The sequence below is a fragment of the Osmia lignaria genome, unplaced genomic scaffold (genome assembly GCF_051020975.1).
Source record: "Osmia lignaria lignaria isolate PbOS001 unplaced genomic scaffold, iyOsmLign1 scaffold0030, whole genome shotgun sequence".
Taxonomy (NCBI): domain Eukaryota; kingdom Metazoa; phylum Arthropoda; class Insecta; order Hymenoptera; family Megachilidae; genus Osmia; species Osmia lignaria.
This window is the reverse complement of record NW_027478171.1, coordinates 2,512,978-2,534,213: the sequence shown is the minus strand read 5'-3', so window position 1 is coordinate 2,534,213 and position 21,236 is coordinate 2,512,978.

The window sequence follows — 21,236 nt, the reverse complement described above, 5'->3', positions numbered from 1 at the left end:
TAGGCCCCTTCCCTTGAGATAAATCTGCAAATATCTCGGAAACGAAGCGAGCTATGGCAAAATGTTAAGAGACCTTTTTTGTAGAGAATTAAGTTTCCTACTTTTTATGTTCTATGATATTTTTTGATCAGATGCGCAGTTCTCGAGATATATCAAGATATTTAAAAGTTCCGAAGCCGCACCAACATAATAGAGATACAGAAACACCGTGGCCCCTTTCTTTGAGATAACTCTGCACTATTGCGAGCTGCAAATGCCACTTCCAGCTTAGCTGTGCAGAGGAAGAACAACAAGAAGAAGAAATATCTCGAAATATGTCCGTCAGGCCCCTTCCCTTGAGATAAATCTGGAAATATCTCGGAAACGAAGAGAGCTATGGCAAAATGTTAAGAGACCTTTTTTGTAGAGAATTAAGTTTCCTACTTTTTATGTTCTATGACATTTTTTGATCAGATGCGTAGTTCTCGAGATATATCAAGATATTTAAAAGTTCCGAAGCCGCACCAACATAATAGAGATACAGAAACACCGTGGCCCCTTTCTTTGAGATAACTCTGCACTATTGCGAGCTGTAAATGCCACTTCCAGCTTAGCTGTGCAGAAGAAGAACAACAAGAAGAAGAAATATCTCGAAATATGTCCGTCAGGCCCCTTCCCTTGAGATATATCTGCAAATATCTCGGAAACGAAGCGAGCTATGGCAAAATGTTAAGAGACCTTTTTTGTCGAGAATTATGTTTCCTACAATTTATGTTCTATGATATTTTTTGATCAGAAGCGTAGTTTTCGAGATATATCGAGATATTTAAAAGTTCCGAAGCCGCACCAACATAATAGAGATACAGAAACACCGTGGCCCCTTTCTTTGAGATAACTCTGCACTATTGCGAGCTGCAAATGCCACTTGCAGCTCAGCTGTGCAGAAGAAGAACAACAAGAAGAAGAAATATCTCGAAATATGTCCGTCAGGCCCCTTCCCTTGAGATAAATCTGGAAATATCTCGGAAACAAAGAGAGCTATGGCCAAATGTTAAGAGACCTTTTTTGTAGAGAATTATGTTTCCTACAATTTATGTTCTACGATATTTTTTGATCAGAAGCGTAGTTTTCGAGATATATCGAGATATTTAAAAGTTCCGAAGCCGCACCAACATAATAGAGATACAGAAACACCGTGGCCCCTTTCTTTGAGATAACTCTGCACTAGTGCGAGCCGCAAAGGCCACTTCTAGCTTAGCTGTGCAGAAGAAGAACAACAAGAAGAAGAAATATCTCGAAATATGTCCGTCAGGCCCCTTCCCTTGAGATAAATCTGCAAATATCTCGGAAACGAGGCGAGCTATGGCAAAATGTTAAGAGACCTTTTTTGTAGAGAATTAAGTTTCCTACTTTTTATGTTCTATGACATTTTTTGATCAGATGCGTAGTTCTTGAGATATATCAAGATATTTAAAAGTTCCGAAGCCGCACCAACATAATAGAGATACAGAAACACCGTGGCCCCTTTCTTTGAGATAACTCTGCACTATTGCGAGCTGTAAATGCCACTTCCAGCTTAGCTGTGCAGAAGAAGAACAACAAGAAGAAGAAATATCTCGAAATATGTCCGTCAGGCCCCTTCCCTTGAGATAAATATGCAAATATCTCGGAAACGAAGCGAGCTATGGCAAAATGTTAAGAGACCTTTTTTGTAGAGAATTAAGTTTCCTACTTTTTATGTTCTATGATATTTTTTGATCAGATGCGTAGTTCTCGAGATATATCAAGATATTTAAAAGTTCCGAAGCCGCACCAACATAATAGAGATACAGAAACACCGTGGCCCCTTTCTTTGAGATAACTCTGCACTATTGCGAGCTGCAAATGCCACTTCCAGCTTAGCTGTGCAGAGGAAGAACAACAAGAAGAAGAAATATCTCGAAATATGTCCGTCAGGCCAGTTCCTTTGAGCTGAATCTGCAAATATCTCGGAAACGAAGCGAGCTATGGCAAAATGTTGAGAGACGTTTTTTGTAGAGAATTATGTTTCCTACAATTTATGTTCTATGATGTTTTTTGATCAGATGCGTAGTTCTCGAGATATATCAAGATATTTAAAAGTTCAGAAGCCGCACCAACATAATAGAGATACAGAAACACAGTGGCCCCTTTCTTTGAGATAACTCTGCACTATTGCGAGCTAGAAATGCCACTTCCAGTTTAGCTGTGCAGAAGAAGAACAACAAGAAGAAGAAATATCCCGAAATATGTCCGTCAGGACCCTTCCCTTGAGATAAATCTGCAAATATCTCAGAAACGAAGCCAGCTATGGCAAAATGGTGGGAGACCTTTTTTGTAGAGAATTATGTTTCCTACAATTTATGTTCTATGATATTTTTTGATCAGAAGCGTAGTTTTCGAGATATATCGAGATATTTAAAAGTTCCGAAGCCGCACCAACATAATAGAGATACAGAAACACCGTGGCCCCTTTCTTCGGGATAACTCTGCACTATTGCGAGCTGGAAATGCCACTTCCAGGTTAGCTGTGCAGAAGAAGAACAACAAGAAGAAGAAATATCTCGAAATATGTCCGTTAGGCCCCTTCCCTTGAGATAAATCTGCAAATATCTCGGAAACGAAGCGAGCTATGGCAAAATGTTAAGAGACCTTTTTTGTAGAGAATTAAGTTTCCTACTTTTTATGTTCTATGATATTTTTTGATCAGATGCGTAGTTCTCGAGATATATCAAGATATTTAAAAGTTCCGAAGCCGCACCAACATAATAGAGATACAGAAACACCGTGGCCCCTTTCTTTGAGATAACTCTGCACTATTGCGAGCTGCAAATGCCACTTCCAGCTTAGCTGTGCAGAGGAAGAACAACAAGAAGAAGAAATATCTCGAAATATGTCCGTCAGGCCAGTTCCTTTGAGCTGAATCTGCAAATATCTCGGAAACGAAGCGAGCTATGGCAAAATGTTGAGAGACGTTTTTTGTAGAGAATTATGTTTCCTACAATTTATGTTCTATGATGTTTTTTGATCAGATGCGTAGTTCTCGAGATATATCAAGATATTTAAAAGTTCAGAAGCCGCACCAACATAATAGAGATACAGAAACACAGTGGCCCCTTTCTTTGAGATAACTCTGCACTATTGCGAGCTAGAAATGCCACTTCCAGTTTAGCTGTGCAGAAGAAGAACAACAAGAAGAAGAAATATCCCGAAATATGTCCGTCAGGACCCTTCCCTTGAGATACATCTGCAAATATCTCAGAAACGAAGCCAGCTATGGCAAAATGGTGGGAGACCTTTTTTGTAGAGAATTATGTTTCCTACAATTTATGTTCTATGATATTTTTTGATCAGAAGCGTAGTTTTCGAGATATATCGAGATATTTAAAAGTTCCGAAGCCGCACCAACATAATAGAGATACAGAAACACCGTGGCCCCTTTCTTCGGGATAACTCTGCACTATTGCGAGCTGGAAATGCCACTTCCAGGTTAGCTGTGCAGAAGAAGAACAACAAGAAGAAGAAATATCTCGAAATATGTCCGTTAGGCCCCTTCCCTTGAGATAAATCTGCAAATATCTCGGAAACGAAGCGAGCTATGGCAAAATGTTAAGAGACCTTTTTTGTAGAGAATTAAGTTTCCTACTTTTTATGTTCTATGATATTTTTTGATCAGATGCGCAGTTCTCGAGATATATCAAGATATTTAAAAGTTCCGAAGCCGCACCAACATAATAGAGATACAGAAACACCGTGGCCCCTTTCTTTGAGATAACTCTGCACTATTGCGAGCTGCAAATGCCACTTCCAGCTTAGCTGTGCAGAGGAAGAACAACAAGAAGAAGAAATATCTCGAAATATGTCCGTCAGGCCCCTTCCCTTGAGATAAATCTGGAAATATCTCGGAAACGAAGAGAGCTATGGCAAAATGTTAAGAGACCTTTTTTGTAGAGAATTAAGTTTCCTACTTTTTATGTTCTATGACATTTTTTGATCAGATGCGTAGTTCTCGAGATATATCAAGATATTTAAAAGTTCCGAAGCCGCACCAACATAATAGAGATACAGAAACACCGTGGCCCCTTTCTTTGAGATAACTCTGCACTATTGCGAGCTGCAAATGCCACTTCCAGCTTAGCTGTGCAGAGGAAGAACAACAAGAAGAAGAAATATCTCGAAATATGTCCGTCAGGCCAGTTCCTTTGAGCTGAATCTGCAAATATCTCGGAAACGAAGCGAGCTATGGCAAAATGTTAAGAGACGTTGTTTATAGAGAATTATGTTTCCTACAATTTATGTTCTATGATATTTTTTGATCAGAAGCGTAGTTTTCGAGATATATCGAGATATTTAAAAGTTCCGAAGCCGCACCAACATAATAGGGATACAGAAACACCGTGGCCCCTTTCTTTGAGATAACTCTGCACTAGTGCGAGCCGCAAATGCCACTTCCAGCTTAGCTGTGCAGAAGAAGAACAACAAGAAGAAGAAATATCTCGAAATATGTCCGTCAGGCCCCTTCCCTTGAGATATATCTGCAAATATCTCGGAAACGAAGCGAGCTATGGCAAAATGTTAAGAGACCTTTTTTGTAGAGAATTCTGTTTCCTACAATTTATGTTCTATGATATTTTTTGATCAGAAGCGTAGTTTTCGAGATATATCGAGATATTTAAAAGTTCCGAAGCCGCACCAACATAATAGGGATACAGAAACACCGTGGCCCCTTTCTTTGAGATAACTCTGCACTATTGCGAGCTGCAAATGCCACTTCCAGCTTAGCTGTGCAGAGGAAGAACAACAAGAAGAAGAAATATCTCGAAATATGTCCGTCAGGCCAGTTCCTTTGAGCTGAATCTGCAAATATCTCGGAAACGAAGCGAGCTATGGCAAAATGTTAAGAGACGTTGTTTATAGAGAATTATGTTTCCTACAATTTATGTTCTATGATATTTTTTGATCAGAAGCGTAGTTTTCGAGATATATCGAGATATTTAAAAGTTCCGAAGCCGCACCAACATAATAGGGATACAGAAATACCGTGGCCCCTTTCTTTGAGATAACTCTGCACTAGTGCGAGCCGCAAATGCCACTTCCAGCTTAGCTGTGCAGAAGAAGAACAACAAGAAGAAGAAATATCTCGAAATATGTCCGTCAGGCCCCTTCCCTTGAGATATATCTGCAAATATCTCGGAAACGAAGCGAGCTATGGCAAAATGTTAAGAGACCTTTTTTGTAGAGAATTATGTTTCCTACAATTTATGTTCTATGATATTTTTTGATCAGAAGCGTAGTTTTCGAGATATATCGAGATATTTAAAAGTTCCGAAGCCGCACCAACATAATAGAGATACAGAAACACCGTGGCCCCTTTCTTTGAGATAACTCTGCACTAGTGCGAGCCGCAAATGCCACTTCCAGCTTAGCTGTGCAGAGGAAGAACAACAAGAAGAAGAAATATCTCGAAATATGTCCGTCAGGCCAGTTCCTTTGAGCTGAATCTGCAAATATCTCGGAAACGAAGCGAGCTATGGCAAAATGTTAAGAGACGTTGTTTATAGAGAATTATGTTTCCTACAATTTATGTTCTATGATATTTTTTGATCAGAAGCGTAGTTTTCGAGATATATCGAGATATTTAAAAGTTCCGAAGCCGCACCAACATAATAGGGATACAGAAATACCGTGGCCCCTTTCTTTGAGATAACTCTGCACTAGTGCGAGCCGCAAATGCCACTTCCAGCTTAGCTGTGCAGAAGAAGAACAACAAGAAGAAGAAATATCTCGAAATATGTCCGTCAGGCCCCTTCCCTTGAGATATATCTGCAAATATCTCGGAAACGAAGCGAGCTATGGCAAAATGTTAAGAGACCTTTTTTGTAGAGAATTATGTTTCCTACAATTTATGTTCTATGATATTTTTTGATCAGAAGCGTAGTTTTCGAGATATATCGAGATATTTAAAAGTTCCGAAGCCGCACCAACATAATAGAGATACAGAAACACCGTGGCCCCTTTCTTTGAGATAACTCTGCACTAGTGCGAGCCGCAAATGCCACTTCCAGCTTAGCTGTGCAGAGGAAGAACAACAAGAAGAAGAAATATCTCGAAATATGTCCGTCAGGCCAGTTCCTTTGAGCTGAATCTGCAAATATCTCGGAAACGAAGCGAGCTATGGCAAAATGTTAAGAGACGTTGTTTATAGAGAATTATGTTTCCTACAATTTATGTTCTATGATATTTTTTGATCAGAAGCGTAGTTTTCGAGATATATCGAGATATTTAAAAGTTCCGAAGCCGCACCAACATAATAGGGATACAGAAACACCGTGGCCCCTTTCTTTGAGATAACTCTGCACTAGTGCGAGCCGCAAATGCCACTTCCAGCTTAGCTGTGCAGAAGAAGAACAACAAGAAGAAGAAATATCTCGAAATATGTCCGTCAGGCCCCTTCCCTTGAGATATATCTGCAAATATCTCGGAAACGAAGCGAGCTATGGCAAAATGTTAAGAGACCTTTTTTGTAGAGAATTATGTTTCCTACAATTTATGTTCTATGATATTTTTTGATCAGAAGCGTAGTTTTCGAGATATATCGAGATATTTAAAAGTTCCGAAGCCGCACCAACATAATAGAGATACAGAAACACCGTGGCCCCTTTCTTTGAGATAACTCTGCACTAGTGCGAGCCGCAAATGCCACTTCCAGCTTAGCTGTGCAGAGGAAGAACAACAAGAAGAAGAAATATCTCGAAATATGTCAGTCAGGCCCCTTCCCTTGAGATAAATCTGCAAATATCTCGGAAACGAAGCGAGCTATGGCAAAATGTTAAGAGACCTTTTTTGTAGAGAATTAAGTTTCCTACTTTTTATGTTCTATGATATTTTTTGATCAGATGCGTAGTTCTCGAGATATATCAAGATATTTAAAAGTTCCGAACCCGCACCAACATAATAGAGATACAGAAACACCGTGGCCCCTTTCTTTGAGATAACTCTGCACTATTGCGAGCTGCAAATGCCACTTCCAGCTTAGCTGTGCAGAGGAAGAACAACAAGAAGAAGAAATATCTCGAAATATGTCCGTCAGGCCAGTTCCTTTGAGCTGAATCTGCAAATATCTCGGAAACGAAGCGAGCTATGGCAAAATGTTAAGAGACGTTGTTTATAGAGAATTATGTTTCCTACAATTTATGTTCTATGATATTTTTTGATCGGAAGCGTAGTTTTCGAGATATATCGAGATATTTAAAAGTTCCGAAGCCGCACCAACATAATAGGGATACAGAAACACCGTGGCCCCTTTCTTTGAGATAACTCTGCACTAGTGCGAGCCGCAAATGCCACTTCCAGCTTAGCTGTGCAGAAGAAGAACAACAAGAAGAAGAAATATCTCGAAATATGTCCGTCAGGCCCCTTCCCTTGAGATAAATCTGCAAATATCTCGGAAACGAAGCGAGCTATGGCAAAATGTTAAGAGACCTTTTTTGTAGATAATTAAGTTTCCTACTTTTTATGTTCTATGATATTTTTTGATCAGATGCGTAGTTCTCGAGATATATCAAGATATTTAAAAGTTCCGAAGCCGCACCAACATAATAGAGATACAGAAACACCGTGGCCCCTTTCTTTGAGATAACTCTGCACTATGGCGAGCTGCAAATGCCACTTCCAGCTTAGCTGTGCAGAAGAAGAACAACAAGAAGAAGAAATATCTCGAAATATGTCCGTCAGGCCCCTTCCCTTGAGATAAATCTGCAAATATCTCGGAAACGAAGCGAGCTATGGCAAAATGTTAAGAGACCTTTTTTGTAGATAATTAAGTTTCCCACTTTTTATGTTCTATGATATTTTTTGATCAGATGCGTAGTTCTCGAGATATATCAAGATATTTAAAAGTTCCGAAGCCGCACCAACATAATAGAGATACAGAAACACCGTGGCCCCTCTCTTTGAGATAACTCTGCACTATTGCGAGCTGCAAATGCCACTTCCAGCTTAGCTGTGCAGAAGAAGAACAACAAGAAGAAGAAATATCTCGAAATATGTCCGTCAGGCCCCTTCCCTTGAGATAAATCTGCAAATATCTCGGAAACGAAGCGAGCTATGGCAAAATCTTTAGAGACCTTTCTTGTAGAGAATTAAGTTTCCTACTTTTTATGTAGTATGATATTTTTTGATCAGATGCGTAGTTCTCGAGATATATCAAGATATTTAAAAGTTCCGAAGCCGCACCAACATAATAGAGATACAGAAACACCGTGGCCCCTTTCTTTGAGATAACTCTGCACTAGTGCGAGCCGCAAATGCCACTTCCAGCTTAGCTGTGCAGAAGAAGAACAACAAGAAGAAGAAATATCTCGAAATATGTCCGTCAGGCCCCTTCCCTTGAGATAAATCTGCAAATATCTCGGAAACGAAGCGAGCTATGGCAAAATGTTAAGAGACCTTTTTTGTAGATAATTAAGTTTCCTACTTTTTATGTTCTATGATATTTTTTGATCAGATGCGTAGTTCTCGAGATATATCAAGATATTTAAAAGTTCCGAAGCCGCACCAACATAATAGAGATACAGAAACACCGTGGCCCCTTTCTTAGGGGATAACTATGCACTATGGCGAGCTGCAAATGCCACTTCCAGCTTAGCTGTGCAGAAGAAGAACAACAAGAAGAAGAAATATCTCGAAATATGTCCGTCAGGCCCCTTCCCTTGAGATAAATCTGCAAATATCTCGGAAACGAAGAGAGCTATGGCAAAATGTTAAGAGACCTTTTTTGTAGAGAATTAAGTTTCCTACAATTTATGTTCTATGATATTTTTTGATCAGAAGCGTAGTTTTCGAGATATATCGAGATATTTAAAAGTTCCGAAGCCGCACCAACATAATAGGGATACAGAAACACCGTGGCCCCTTTCTTTGAGATAACTCTGCACTAGTGCGAGCCGCAAATGCCACTTCCAGCTTAGCTGTGCAGAAGAAGAACAACAAGAAGAAGAAATATCTCGAAATATGTCCGTCAGGCCCCTTCCCTTGAGATATATCTGCAAATATCTCGGAAACGAAGCGAGCTATGGCAAAATGTTAAGAGACCTTTTTTGTAGAGAATTAAGTTTCCTACTTTTTATGATCTATGATATTTTTTGATCAGATGCGTAGTTCTCGAGATATATCAAGATATTTAAAAGTTCCGAAGCCGCACCAACATAATAGAGATACAGAAACACCGTGGCCCCTTTCTTTGAGATAACTCTGCACTATTGCGAGCTGCAAATGCCACTTCCAGCTTAGCTGTGCAGAGGAAGAACAACAAGAAGAAGAAATATCTCGAAATATGTCCGTCAGGCCAGTTCCTTCGAGCTGAATCTGCAAATATCTCGGAAACGAAGCGAGCTATGGCAAAATGTTAAGAGACGTTTTTTGTAGAGAATTATGTTTCCTACAATTTATGTTCTATGATATTTTTTGATCCGAAGCGTAGTTTTCGAGATATATCGAGATATTTAAAACTTCCGAAGCCGCACCAACATAATAGGGATACAGAAACACCGTGGCCCCTTTCTTTGAGATAACTCTGCACTAGTGCGAGCCGCAAATGCCACTTCCAGCTTAGCTGTGCAGAAGAAGAACAACAAGAAGAAGAAATATCTCGAAATATGTCCGTCAGGCCCCTTCCCTTGAGATAAATCTGCAAATATCTCGGAAACGAAGCGAGCTATGGCGAAATGTTAAGAGACCTTTTTTGTAGAGAATTAAGTTTCCTACTTTTTATCTTCTATGATATTTTTTGATCAGATGCGTAGTTCTCGAGATATATCAAGATATTTAAAAGTTCCGAAGCCGCACCAACATAATAGAGATACAGAAACACCGTGGCCCCTCTCTTTGAGATAACTCTGCACTATTGCGAGCTGCAAATGCCACTTCCAGCTTAGCTGTGCAGAAGAAGAACAACAAGAAGAAGAAATATCTCGAAATATGTCCGTCAGGCCCCTTCCCTTGAGATAAATCTGCAAATATCTCGGAAACGAAGCGAGCGATGGCAAAATCTTTAGAGACCTTTCTTGTAGAGAATTAAGTTTCCTACTTTTTATGTAGTATGATATTTTTTGATCAGATGCGTAGTTCTCGAGATATATCAAGATATTTAAAAGTTCCGAAGCCGCACCAACATAATAGAGATACAGAAACACCGTGGCCCCTTTCTTTGAGATAACTCTGCACTATTGCGCGCTGCAAATGCCACTTCCAGCTTAGCTGTGCAGAAGAAGAACAACAAGAAGAAGAAATATCTCGAAATATGTCCGTCAGGCCCCTTCCCTTGAGATAAATCTGCAAATATCTCAGAAACGAAGCGAGCTATGGCAAAATGTTAAGAGACCTTTTTTGTAGAGAATAATGTTTCCTACAATTTACGTTCTATGATATTTTTTGATCAGAAGCGTAGTTTTCGAGATATATCGAGATATTTAAAAGTTCCGAAGCCGCACCAACATAATAGAGATACAGAAACACCGTGGCCCCTTTCTTTGAGATAACTCTGCACTATTGCGACCTGCAAATGCCACTTCCAGCTCAGCTGTGCAGAAGAAGAACAAGAAGAAGAAGAAATATCTCGAAATATGTCCGTCAGGCCCCTTCCCTTGAGATAATTCTGCAAATATCTCGGAAACGAAGCGTGCTATGGCAAAATGTTAAGAGACCTTTTTTGTAGAGAATGAAGTTTCCTACGTTTTATGTTCTATGATATTTTTTGATCAGATGCGTAGTTCTCGAGATATATCAAGATATTTAAAAGTTCCGAAGCCGCACCAACATAATAGAGATACAGAAACACCGTGGCCCCTTTCTTTGAGATAACTCTGCACTATTGCGAGCTGCAAATGCCACTTCCAGCTTAGCTGTGCAGAAGAAGAACAACAAGAAGAAGAAATATCTCGAAATATGTCCGTCAGGCCCCTTCCCTTGAGATAAATCTGCAAATATCTCGGAAACGAAGCGAGCTATGGCAAAATGTTTAGAGACCTTTCTTGTAGAGAATTAAGTTTCCTACTTTTTATGTAGTATGATATTTTTTGATCAGATGCGTAGTTTTCGAGATATATCGAGATATTTTAAAGTTCCGAAGCCGCACCAACATAATAGAGATACAGAAACACCGTGGCCCCTTTCTTTGAGATAACTCTGCACTAGTGCGAGCCGCAAATGCCACTTCCAGCTTAGCTGTGCAGAAGAAGAACAACAAGAAGAAGAAATATCTCGAAATATGTCCGACAGGCCCCTTCCCTTGAGATAAATCTGCAAATATCTCGGAAACGAAGCGAGCTATGGCGAAATGTTAAGAGACCTTTTTTGTAGAGAATTAAGTTTCCTACTTTTTATCTTCTATGATATTTTTTGATCAGATGCGTAGTTCTCGAGATATATCAAGATATTTAAAAGTTCCGAAGCCGCACCAACATAATAGAGATACAGAAACACCGTGGCCCCTCTCTTTGAGATAACTCTGCACTATTGCGAGCTGCAAATGCCACTTCCAGCTTAGCTGTGCAGAAGAAGAACAACAAGAAGAAGAAATATCTCGAAATATGTCCGTCAGGCCCCTTCCCTTGAGATAAATCTGCAAATATCTCGGAAACGAAGCGAGCTATGGCAAAATGTTTAGAGACCTTTCTTGTAGAGAATTAAGTTTCCTACTTTTTATGTAGTATGATATTTTTTGATCAGATGCGTAGTTCTCGAGATATATCAAGATATTTAAAAGTTCCGAAGCCGCACCAACATAGTAGAGATACAGAAACACCGTGGCCCCTTTCTTTGAGATAACTCTGCACTATTGCGCGCTGCAAATGCCACTTCCAGCTTAGCTGTGCAGAAGAAGAACAACAAGAAGAAGAAATATCTCGAAATATGTCCGTCAGGCCCCTTCCCTTGAGATAAATCTGCAAATATCTCGGAAACGAAGCGAGCTATGGCAAAATGTTAAGAGGCCTTTTTTGTAGAGAATAATGTTTCCTACAATTTACGTTCTATGATATTTTTTGATCAGAAGCGTAGTTTTCGAGATATATCGAGATATTTAAAAGTTCCGAAGCCGCACCAACATAATAGAGATACAGAAACACCGTGGCCCCTTTCTTTGAGATAACTCTGCACTATTGCGACCTGCAAATGCCACTTCCAGCTCAGCTGTGCAGAAGAAGAACAACAAGAAGAAGAAATATCTCGAAATATGTCCGTCAGGCCCCTTCCCTTGAGATAAATCTGCAAATATCCCGGAAACGAAGCGAGCTATGGCAAAATGTTAAGAGACCTTTTTTGTAGAGAATTATGTTTCCTACAATTTATGTTCTATGATATTTTTTGATCAGAAGCGTAGTTTTCGAGATATATCGAGATATTTAAAAGTTCCGAAGCCGCACCAACATAATAGAGATACAGAAACAGCGTGGCCCCTTTCTTTGGGATAACTCTGCACTATTGCGAGCTGGAAATGCCACTTCCAGTTTAGCTGTGCAGATGAAGAACAACAAGAAGAAGAAATATCTCGAAGTATGTCCGTCAGGACCCCTCCCTTGAGATAAATCTGCAAATATCTCGGAAACGAAGCGAGCTATTGCAAAACGTTAAGAGACCTTTTTTGTAAAGAATTAGGTTTCCTACTTTTTATGTTCTATGATATTTTTTGATCAGATGCGTAGTTCTCGAGATATATCAAGATATTTAAAAGCTCCGAAGCTGCACCAACATAATAGAGGTACAGAAACACCGTGGCCCCTTTCTTTGAGATAACTCTGCACTATTGCGAGCTGCAAATGCCACTTCCAGCTTAGCTGTGCAGAAGAAGAACAACAAGAATAAGAAATATTTCGAAATATGTCCGTCAGGCCCCTTCCCTTGAGATAAATCTGCAAATATCTCGGAAACGAAGCGAGCTACGGCAAAATGTTAAGAGACCTTTTTTGTAGAGAATTAAGTTTTCTACTTTTTATGTTCCATGATATTTTTTGATCAGATGCGTAGTTCTCGAGATATATCAAGATATTTAAAAGTTCTGAAGCTGCACCAACATAATAGAGATACAGAAACACCGTGGCCCCTTTCTTTGAGATAACTCTGCACTAGTGCGAGCCGCAAATGCCACTTCCAGCTTAGCTGTGCAGAAGAAGAACAACAAGAAGAAGAAATATCTCGAAATATGTCCGACAGGCCCCTTCCCTTGAGATAAATCTGCAAATATCTCGGAAACGAAGCGAGCTATGGCGAAATGTTAAGAGACCTTTTTTGTAGAGAATTAAGTTTCCTACTTTTTATCTTCTATGATATTTTTTGATCAGATGCGTAGTTCTCGAGATATATCAAGATATTTAAAAGTTCCGAAGCCGCACCAACATAATAGAGATACAGAAACACCGTGGCCCCTCTCTTTGAGATAACTCTGCACTATTGCGAGCTGCAAATGCCACTTCCAGCTTAGCTGTGCAGAAGAAGAACAACAAGAAGAAGAAATATCTCGAAATATGTCCGTCAGGCCCCTTCCCTTGAGATAAATCTGCAAATATCTCGGAAACGAAGCGAGCTATGGCAAAATGTTTAGAGACCTTTCTTGTAGAGAATTAAGTTTCCTACTTTTTATGTAGTATGATATTTTTTGATCAGATGCGTAGTTCTCGAGATATATCAAGATATTTAAAAGTTCCGAAGCCGCACCAACATAGTAGAGATACAGAAACACCGTGGCCCCTTTCTTTGAGATAACTCTGCACTATTGCGCGCTGCAAATGCCACTTCCAGCTTAGCTGTGCAGAAGAAGAACAACAAGAAGAAGAAATATCTCGAAATATGTCCGTCAGGCCCCTTCCCTTGAGATAAATCTGCAAATATCTCGGAAACGAAGCGAGCTATGGCAAAATGTTAAGAGGCCTTTTTTGTAGAGAATAATGTTTCCTACAATTTACGTTCTATGATATTTTTTGATCAGAAGCGTAGTTTTCGAGATATATCGAGATATTTAAAAGTTCCGAAGCCGCACCAACATAATAGAGATACAGAAACACCGTGGCCCCTTTCTTTGAGATAACTCTGCACTATTGCGACCTGCAAATGCCACTTCCAGCTCAGCTGTGCAGAAGAAGAACAACAAGAAGAAGAAATATCTCGAAATATGTCCGTCAGGCCCCTTCCCTTGAGATAAATCTGCAAATATCTCGGAAACGAAGCGAGCTATGGCAAAATGTTAAGAGACCTTTTTTGTAGAGAATTATGTTTCCTACAATTTATGTTCTATGATATTTTTTGATCAGAAGCGTAGTTTTCGAGATATATCGAGATATTTAAAAGTTCCGAAGCCGCACCAACATAATAGAGATACAGAAACAGCGTGGCCCCTTTCTTTGGGATAACTCTGCACTATTGCGAGCTGGAAATGCCACTTCCAGTTTAGCTGTGCAGATGAAGAACAACAAGAAGAAGAAATATCTCGAAGTATGTCCGTCAGGACCCCTCCCTTGAGATAAATCTGCAAATATCTCGGAAACGAAGCGAGCTATTGCAAAACGTTAAGAGACCTTTTTTGTAAAGAATTAGGTTTCCTACTTTTTATGTTCTATGATATTTTTTGATCAGATGCGTAGTTCTCGAGATATATCAAGATATTTAAAAGCTCCGAAGCTGCACCAACATAATAGAGGTACAGAAACACCGTGGCCCCTTTCTTTGAGATAACTCTGCACTATTGCGAGCTGCAAATGCCACTTCCAGCTTAGCTGTGCAGAAGAAGAACAACAAGAATAAGAAATATTTCGAAATATGTCCGTCAGGCCCCTTCCCTTGAGATAAATCTGCAAATATCTCGGAAACGAAGCGAGCTACGGCAAAATGTTAAGAGACCTTTTTTGTAGAGAATTAAGTTTTCTACTTTTTATGTTCCATGATATTTTTTGATCAGATGCGTAGTTCTCGAGATATATCAAGATATTTAAAAGTTCTGAAGCTGCACCAACATAATAGAGATACAGAAACACCGTGGCCCCTTTCTTTGAGATAACTCTGCACTAGTGCGAGCCGCAAATGCCACTTCCAGCTTAGCTGTGCAGAAGAAGAACAACAAGAAGAAGAAATATCTCGAAATATGTCCGACAGGCCCCTTCCCTTGAGATAAATCTGCAAATATCTCGGAAACGAAGCGAGCTATGGCGAAATGTTAAGAGACCTTTTTTGTAGAGAATTAAGTTTCCTACTTTTTATCTTCTATGATATTTTTTGATCAGATGCGTAGTTCTCGAGATATATCAAGATATTTAAAAGTTCCGAAGCCGCACCAACATAATAGAGATACAGAAACACCGTGGCCCCTCTCTTTGAGATAACTCTGCACTATTGCGAGCTGCAAATGCCACTTCCAGCTTAGCTGTGCAGAAGAAGAACAACAAGAAGAAGAAATATCTCGAAATATGTCCGTCAGGCCCCTTCCCTTGAGATAAATCTGCAAATATCTCGGAAACGAAGCGAGCTATGGCAAAATGTTTAGAGACCTTTCTTGTAGAGAATTAAGTTTCCTACTTTTTATGTAGTATGATATTTTTTGATCAGATGCGTAGTTCTCGAGATATATCAAGATATTTAAAAGTTCCGAAGCCGCACCAACATAGTAGAGATACAGAAACACCGTGGCCCCTTTCTTTGAGATAACTCTGCACTATTGCGCGCTGCAAATGCCACTTCCAGCTTAGCTGTGCAGAAGAAGAACAACAAGAAGAAGAAATATCTCGAAATATGTCCGTCAGGCCCCTTCCCTTGAGATAAATCTGCAAATATCTCGGAAACGAAGCGAGCTATGGCAAAATGTTAAGAGGCCTTTTTTGTAGAGAATAATGTTTCCTACAATTTACGTTCTATGATATTTTTTGATCAGAAGCGTAGTTTTCGAGATATATCGAGATATTTAAAAGTTCCGAAGCCGCACCAACATAATAGAGATACAGAAACACCGTGGCCCCTTTCTTTGAGATAACTCTGCACTATTGCGACCTGCAAATGCCACTTCCAGCTCAGCTGTGCAGAAGAAGAACAACAAGAAGAAGAAATATCTCGAAATATGTCCGTCAGGCCCCTTCCCTTGAGATAAATCTGCAAATATCTCGGAAACGAAGCGAGCTATGGCAAAATGTTAAGAGACCTTTTTTGTAGAGAATTATGTTTCCTACAATTTATGTTCTATGATATTTTTTGATCAGAAGCGTAGTTTTCGAGATATATCGAGATATTTAAAAGTTCCGAAGCCGCACCAACATAATAGAGATACAGAAACAGCGTGGCCCCTTTCTTTGGGATAACTCTGCACTATTGCGAGCTGGAAATGCCACTTCCAGTTTAGCTGTGCAGATGAAGAACAACAAGAAGAAGAAATATCTCGAAGTATGTCCGTCAGGACCCCTCCCTTGAGATAAATCTGCAAATATCTCGGAAACGAAGCGAGCTATTGCAAAACGTTAAGAGACCTTTTTTGTAAAGAATTAGGTTTCCTACTTTTTATGTTCTATGATATTTTTTGATCAGATGCGTAGTTCTCGAGATATATCAAGATATTTAAAAGCTCCGAAGCTGCACCAACATAATAGAGGTACAGAAACACCGTGGCCCCTTTCTTTGAGATAACTCTGCACTATTGCGAGCTGCAAATGCCACTTCCAGCTTAGCTGTGCAGAAGAAGAACAACAAGAATAAGAAATATTTCGAAATATGTCCGTCAGGCCCCTTCCCTTGAGATAAATCTGCAAATATCTCGGAAACGAAGCGAGCTACGGCAAAATGTTAAGAGACCTTTTTTGTAGAGAATTAAGTTTCCTACTTTTTATGTTCTATGATATTTTTTGATCAGATGCGTAGTTCTCGAGATATACCAAGATATTTAAAAGTTCCGAAGCCGCACCAACATAATAGAGATACAGAAACACCGTGGCCCCTTTCTTTGAGATAACTCTGCACAATTGCGAGCTGCAAATGCCACTTCCAGCTTTGCTGTGCAGAAGAAGAACAACAAGAAGAAGAAATATCTCGAAATATGTCCGTCAGGCCCCTTCCCTTGAGATATATCTGCAAATATCTCGGAAACGAAGCGAGCTATGGCAAAATGTTAAGAGACCTTTTTTGTAGAGAATTAAGTTTCCTACTTTTTATGTTCTATGATATTTTTCGATCGGATGCGTAGTTCTCGAGATATATCAAGATATTTAAAAGCTCCGAAGCCGCACCAACATAATAGAGATACAGAAACACCGTGGCCCCTTTCTTTGAGATAACTCTGCACTATTGCGAGCTGCAAATGCCACTCCCAGCTTAGCTGTGCAGAAGAAGAACAACAAGAAGAAGAAATATCTCGAAATATGTCCGTCAGGCCCCTTCCCTTGAGATATATCTGCAAATATCTCGGAAACGAAGCGAGCTATGGCAAAATGTTAAGAGACCTTTTTTGTAGAGAATTAAGTTTCCTACTTTTTATGTTCTATGATATTTTTCGATCGGATGCGTAGTTCTCGAGATATATCAAGATATTTAAAAGTTCCGAAGCCGCACCAACATAATAGAGATACAGAAACACCGTGGCCCCTTTCTTTGAGATAACTCTGCACTATTGCGCGCTGCAAATGCCACTTCCAGCTTAGCTGTGCAGAAGAAGAACAACAAGAAGAAGAAATATCTCGAAATATGCCCGTCAGGCCCCTTCCATTGAGATAAATCTGCAAATATCTCGGAAACGAAGCGAGCTATGGCAAAATGTTAAGAGACCTTTTTTGTAGAGAATTAAGTTTCCTACTTTTTATGTTCTATGATATTTTTTGATTACATGCGTAGTTCTCGAGATATATCAAGATATTTAAAAGTTCCGAAGCCGCACCAACATAATAGAGATACAGAAACACCGTGGCCCCTTTCTTTGAGATAACTCTGCACTACTGCGAGCTGCAAATGCCACTTCCAGCTTAGCTGTGCAGAAGAAGAACAACAAGAAGAAGAAATATCTCGAAATATGTCCGTCAGACCCCTTCCCTTGAGATAAATCTGCAAATATCTCGGAAACGCAGCGAGCTATGGCAAAATGTTAAGAGACCTTTTTTGTAGAGAATTAAGTTTCCTACTTTTTATGTTCGATGATATTTTTTGATCAGATGCGTTGTTCTCGAGATATATCAAGATATTTCAAAGTTCCGAAGCCGCACCAACATAATAGAGATACAGAAACACCGTGGCCCCTTTCTTTGAGATAACTCTGCACTATTGCGAGCTGCAAATGCCACTTCCAGCTTAGCTGTGCAGAAGAAGAACAACAAGAAGAAGAAATATCTCGAAATATGTCTGTCAGGCCCCTTCCCTTGAGATATATCTGCAAATATCTCGGAAACGAAACGAGGTATGGCAAAATGTTGAGAGACCTTTTTTGTAGAGAATTAAGTTTCCTACTTTTTATGTTCTATGATATTTTTTGATCGGAAGCGTAGTTCTCGAGATATATCAAGATATTTAAAAGTTCCGAAGCCGCACCAACATAATATAGATACAGAAACACCGTGGCCCCTTTCTTTGAGACAACTCTGCACTATTGCGCGCTGCAAATGCCACTTCCAGCTTAGCTGTGCAGAAGAAGAACAACAAGAAGAAGAAATATCTCGAAATATGCCCGTCAGGCCCCTTCCCTTGAGATAAATCTGCAAATATCTCGGAAACGAAGCGAGCTATGGCAAAATGTTTAGAGACCTTTCTTGTAGAGAATTAAGTTTCCTACTTTTTATGTAGTATGATATTTTTTGATCAGATGCGTAGTTCTCGAGATATATCAAGATATTTAAAAGTTCCGAAGCCGCACCAACATAATAGAGATACAGAAACACCGTGGCCCCTTTCTTTGAGATAACTCTGCACTATTGCGCGCTGCAAATGCCACTTCCAGCTTAGCTGTGCAGAAGAAGAACAACAAGAAGAAGAAATATCTCGAAATATGTCCGTCAGGCCCCTTCCCTTGAGATAAATCTGCAAATATCTCGGAAACGAAGCGAGCTATGGCAAAATGTTAAGAGACGTTTTTTGTAGAGAATTAAGTTTCCTACTTTTTATGTTCTATGATATTTTTCGATCAGAGGCGTAGTTCTCGAGATATATCAAGATATTTAAAAGTTCCGAAGCCGCACCAACATAATAGAGATACAGAAACACCGTGGCCCCTTTCTTTGAGATAACTCTGCACTATTGCGCGCTGCAAATGCCACTTCCAGCTTAGCTGTGCAGAAGAAGAACAACAAGAAGAAGAAATATCTCGAAATATGTCCGTCAGGCCCCTTCCCTTGAGATAAATCTGCAAATATCTCGGAAACGAAGCGAGCTATGGCAAAATGTTAAGAGACGTTTTTTGTAGAGAATTAAGTTTCCTACTTTTTATGTTCTATGATATTTTTCGATCAGAGGCGTAGTTCTCGAGATATATCAAGATATTTAAAAGTTCCGAAGCCGCACCAACATAATAGAGATACAGAAACAACGTGGCCCCTTTCTTTGAGATAACTCTGCACTATTGCGAGCTGCAAATGCCACTCCCAGCTTAGCTGTGCAGAAGAAGAACAACAAGAAGAAGAAATATCTCGAAATATGTCCGTCAGGCCCCTTCCCTTGAGATATATCTGCAAATATCTCGGAAACGAAGCGAGCTATGGCAAAATGTTAAGAGACCTTTTTTGTAGAGAATTAAGTTTCCTACTTTTTATGTTCTATGATATTTTTTGATCGGATGCGTAGTTCTCGAGATATATCAAGATATTTAAAAGTTCCGAAGCCGCACCAACATAATAGAGATACAGAAACACCGTGGCCCCTTTCTTTGAGATAACTCTGCACTATTGCGCGCTGCAAATGCCACTTCCAGCTTAGCTGTGCAGAAGAAGAACAACAAGAAGAAGAAATATCTCGAAATATGCCCGTCAGGCCCCTTCCATTGAGATAAATCTGCAAATATCTCGGAAACGAAGCGAGCTATGGCAAAATGTTAAGAGACCTTTTTTGTAGAGAATTAAGTTTCCTACTTTTTATGTTCTATGATATTTTTTGATCAGATGCGTAGTTCTCGAGGTATATCAAGATATTTAAAAGTTCCGAAGCCGCACCAACCTAATAGAGATACAGAAACACCTTGGCCCCTTTCTTTGAGATAACTCTGCACTACTGCGAGCTGCAAGTGCCACTTCCAGCTTAGCTGTGCAGAAGAAGAACAACAAGAAGAAGAAATATCTCGAAATATGTCCGTCAGAACCCTTCCCTTGAGATAAATCTGCAAATATCTCGGAAACGAAGCGAGCTATGGCAAAATGTTAAGAGACGTTTTTTGTAGAGAATTAAGTTTCCTACTTTTTATGTTCTATGATATTTTTCGATCAGAGGCGTAGTTCTCGAGATATATCAAGATATTTAAAAGTTCCGAAGCCGCACCAACATAATAGAGATACAGAAACACCGTGGCCCCTTTCTTTGAGATAACTCTGCACTATTGCGCGCTGCAAATGCCACTTCCAGCTTAGCTGTGCAGAAGAAGAACAACAAGAAGAAGAAATATCTCGAAATATGTCCGTCAGGCCCCTTCCCTTGAGATAAATCTGCAAATATCTCGGAAACGAAGCGAGCTATGGCAAAATGTTAAGAGACGTTTTTTGTAGAGAATTAAGTTTCCTACTTTTTATGTTCTATGATATTTTTCGATCAGAGGCGTAGTTCTCGAGATATATCAAGATATTTAAAAGTTCCGAAGCCGCACCAACATAATAGAGATACAGAAACACCGTGGCCCCTTTCTTTGAGATAACTCTGCACTATTGCGAGCTGTAAATGCCACTTCCAGCTTAGCTGTGCAGAAGAAGAACAACAAGAAGAAGAAATATCTCGAAATATGTCCGTCAGGCCCCTTCCCTTGAGATATATCTGCAAATATCTCGGAAACGAAGCGAGCTATGGCAAAATGTTAAGAGACCTTTTTTGTAGAGAATTATGTTTCCTACAATTTATGTTCTATGATATTTTTTGATCAGAAGCGTAGTTTTCGAGATATATCGAGATATTTAAAAGTTCCGAAGCCGCACCAACATAATAGAGATACAGAAACACCGTGGCCCCTTTCTTTGAGATAACTCTGCACTAGTGCGAGCCGCAAATGCCACTTCCAGCTTAGCTGTGCAGAAGAAGAACAACAAGAAGAAGAAATA